The following is a 4505-nucleotide window of genomic DNA, read 5'->3' on the forward strand; positions in this document are numbered from 1 at the left end:
AAAAAAACTTGGTGATATAGTCATTTAATTTTCTTGTTCAATCTTCTGGTTTGACCAGAAATTTATCAGTCTGTATCCTTGACTAACTTCGTAAAATTTTTATTTTGTTGAATATTTTCTTATAAAATATCAAAGATGTGGTTAGTTATTTATGTATTGGTGGATTCATAATTAAATATATTATTTTATGCAACTATCACCGAAATTTTGTTATATTATTTACTACAAAAAAAGTACAGGGTATCGTTTCTTACAATATCTATTTAAATCGATGGTCTCAAACTTCCTGAAAAATTTTAAATTTTTTTAACTCTAGTACGCGTTAATCGATTTTGATTATTTTTGGGGTATGGACTTTTGCCACACACTTTTGGTGATAACAGAGCAGCGTCGTAGCTGTCATGAACGCCCAGGTCAAGATTTGAATTTTGCGCCCCCCAAAGCTTAATTTGTAGGAAGAGAAATAATACAAGAGCTTTAAAGTATAATTTAATTTATATATTCAAGCATAGGATATAATATTTAAGTAAAAATTTCTTATTCTTGCACTATTTTCTTTAAAATGCATCCTTAAGGAGTTGTAGGCATTTTAATAGTGCTCAAAATTGGTTTAAAATGGCTGTAATTCCACAAGGAGGCATTTTAGAGAAAAAAAATTTTATTTCGACGCTATTAACTATTTTAACAAAAAATCGAGATTTCCACCGATTTTGAACTATTTTTGAGGTTAGGAAAAATCCTGACTTGATCAAGCATTTCTGATGACTCCATCGTCTTCAGTGGGTCAAAATACAGGGGATCATAAAAGGCACATGAATTTTTTTTGTGAGCTTGTGAATTTGGATACTGTACAGTGTGTTGCACCACGAACTCCATCGATGGATACCGCTCGAAGGATTTTTTTGAAGTTGTGGTGGTGTGATACGGGTCATGGGGCCTACCAAGTTAAAATATTTTCAAGTTATGTCGGAAGTCGATATCAACTTTCTTACTTTAAATGGAACCCCCCGTATATTATTGCATTTTTGGAAAGAGCATTTATTTTTAAGTTGAAAACATATAGCACATTCCATACTAATGATTGATCGTTTCCGAGATATTTTGATTTTTAGGCAAAAATTGACAGATGCAAACTGTCAGCAAAATGCTTAAATGTTTGCCCTACGCTATGCATACAATTTTCCTTTGTTGTATACACTATTTTTTAGTCATCCAAATAAAATAGCTTTTATCACCGGATTCTATTAGTGCAGCGACCCACAAGGAATTAATCCGAAGGTGTGAAAAATTGAACAGTTTGAACATTTACTAAAATAAATTTGACAATATAAACCTGCGACAGTTGTCATGTTGATTGTTACTTATCTGTCACGGCCAACCTAAAATGTGCGAAACAAATGGAAACACCATTTTAGGAAAAGCGAAATGTTTATTCGTAAATAAAATGAAAACGACTGGGTTTAGGTATAGGGAAACTTTAACAAAGTTACACTCAATTTTAGTACAGAATGCGAATACCTTAAAAAATTGGGGGTTTCCATTTATAAATTTTGAGTTTTCCACATTTTCTGAACTTCATAGACGATCATTTTTTTTGGCCACCTTGTATAAAAACTGGANCAATAACGATTGTTCCTACTCATAGACCCCTTGGTAAAATTAAGTTAACGTGAAAATTGAAAAATAAAAGTAAAAATTGCAATTATCTCTAAAATTAGTAACCACAGCCCCTACAATGCCTACATCATGTGAAAGATAATTAATTTCTGCACAAGATAGGCCAAAAAAATACAGGGTGTTCCATTTAAGTTAACAAAGTTATAACTCTTTGAAGTTATCAAAATGTATAGTCGAAAATTAAACACTCGGTATCATATTTTATAATTTATGGATATTTTGGAAGTTTGTTCCATACGTGTTCTACTCACATACCGAATCTCAAATTGATATCTAATTGGTGGAATAAAATACAGAGGACCTCGCACAACCCTTGCACCTGTCAAATTTTTCATAAAAATGTCAATATCTCAAAAACTACAAATTTTAGGAACTAGGTTTGTTATACAAAGTGACCTTAGAATTTCAAGTAGAATCCAAAAATGCAAAAATATATAGGGTGTTCCATTTAAAATAACGAAGTTGGCGTCGAGTTCCGGTATAACCGGAAGTGCTGGGGAGTTCTAGATATTTTAGTTGTGTTCGCCCCAGGGATATTGCCATGTTGCCAAATATTCAAATTTTTCGGAGCAAAACTTTCCTAGATATTGATCGACGCAGTTCCCGGTGGGACACCCTGTATAATATAGTTCATCGATTTTTTTCTCCTTCTAGTGCTCGGAAAAATCTAAAAAAATTCCTCCAGACTATAGGGACCCTTTTGCATCTAAAACTGAAGTCAGTTCCTCTCTAGACCTTCCTGTTTTCGAGATTTTTCATTATTTCTCTCAAGGACTTACAAAAAATTAGCATTCCTAGTGTGTTCAATGCCGAAAAAAAATTCCCCTAGACTGTACCAGCCATAGTGAATCCAAAACTGAGGTCAGTCCCTTATAACTCTGACAATTTTCATGATTCTACACTTTTTTACTCAACAAATACAGGCTCAAAAAAATCTAAAAAAAATTCCTCTTGACTATACCAACTCTGACGAAATCAGAACTAGTTCCCCTCCAATTCTTACAGTTTTCGAGATTTTCCATTCATCTCTCAACAAAAGCATTAACAGAAAAACCAAGCATCCCACCCTCCTCAACAGGTTAAAATACGTACGGTACTGTCTCTAAATCGAAATTTTAATATCGATATCTCAAAAAAATCTAGGGCTCAAAAATATTTGAAAAACTCCTCTAGACTATACTGACCCAGGCAAATCCAAAATTGGTTTCCCTCTAACTTTTACAGTGTTCGAGATTTTTCATTTATTTGCCTTCGTTTTGGTTGCACCTCGGAAATCTTTATTGCAACTGTTTTCTAATTTTACATAATAAATAATATCTTGGAACACTATCATCATCAGGTATAGTTTTGGTTATTTCAAAAATCTTGTGGCATACAACATTTTCGACAGTTATAAAATTCCAGAAAACAACATCGGGAAAAATTGAAAAAGTGCAAGGTTCGGAAATTTTTCCCCGTTTTTTTCTGAGACGTCAATTTGTTCAAAATTGGCCAGGTCGAAAATTTGAAAAATGGCCAAAAAATTGTGAGAAAATTCCAACATCTTTTGTAACCAATTCTAAAACTTTTTTGTCGCTTGATTTTCCGAGAATACTTGCTTTTTTTGAGTAAAACCGTCGTAAAAATCTAATGCCACCTTTTTCCGGTTTAGCCGCCATTTTGGTTTATCAAGTGACTAAACGTAGATCATTTAACTTTAGAGATTCAATGTAGCGTTCCCATCGGTTTTAAGCGGTGGTAAATGGTTTTAAGCAGTACCTTAGTGACAAAGTCTACTGTATAAAGATAAAGATTGAAAAAGATTCAAAATAGAAAAATAATCCGATGATTTTGGAAGTCCGTTTTCGTGGTCTGAAAGATCTTTTTTTTTTCAATTTATGTGGGCACTATCTGAAAGAGCATCCCTAGAAACTTAAAGTTTAGTAGGTTTGATTTGATTCATACAGCTCGTGGTTCGAAAAGGTACCTACAAACGATCCCGCAGGATCCTTATGGGAAATGGCTTTCGGTCAAACTGAATTCTGATAGTACCTACTCGATGTGTAGATCAAAAGTTTTAATGACCGTTAAGTCCCAAAAATTCGTCCTTTCGAGATACAGCTTTTCGAAGATAGGCTTTAAGTACGTTCGGCTATAACTCAATGCTGGTAAATCAATAGCACAACAGAGCGGTAGGTTAAATTTCTTTGGTACAACTTTGTTGCCATTGCACGTACACGGTCTTACCATTCCTATGCCATATTTACATTTCTTTACAAGACCACTACCACACTTCTTACAATTTGTGCGCAATTAGCCTTAGTCCCTTAGTGACCTCATTGGAAGCTCTGAAAGAGCTCTGAAGTTCTCAAATTTGACTTCCATAGTTTGAAAATTTTTTCCTTTGAGTTTTTATTAGATAAACAAATTTGTAATCTAAGGAAAATCTGAAAAATAACCTCCAATAATCGACTATCATAATTATTTTTACAACTGCTTTTAGTTAACGTTTGAGGAAGAGATTCTAGCGAGGGATAAAATTCTAGGAAAAGAGATCATGTTTTCTCTGATGATTGTGAAAGACCACAAAATACGTTTTGAACAGTGGCATCCAGAATCATCTTTGGTTACAACCCCAAAAAATTGTTTGTTCTTAATCAAGATGACACGTAGGTATAATTCTCAGATACATTATTAACGTCAGAGCTAAAAACACGTTTTTAGCTGGAAAGTACAATGAGGTTTAGTCAAAGGTAGTAAAGTGTAAAGCAGTAAACGAAAACCGCGATTTTACTATTGTTATATATAGGAAAAGATTCTGCATTTGTTTCAGTCGACTATTACTTGTT

Source organism: Anoplophora glabripennis, unplaced genomic scaffold (assembly GCF_000390285.2).
Source record: "Anoplophora glabripennis isolate ALB-LARVAE unplaced genomic scaffold, Agla_2.0 scaffold217, whole genome shotgun sequence".
In the NCBI taxonomy this organism is placed as follows: domain Eukaryota; kingdom Metazoa; phylum Arthropoda; class Insecta; order Coleoptera; family Cerambycidae; genus Anoplophora; species Anoplophora glabripennis.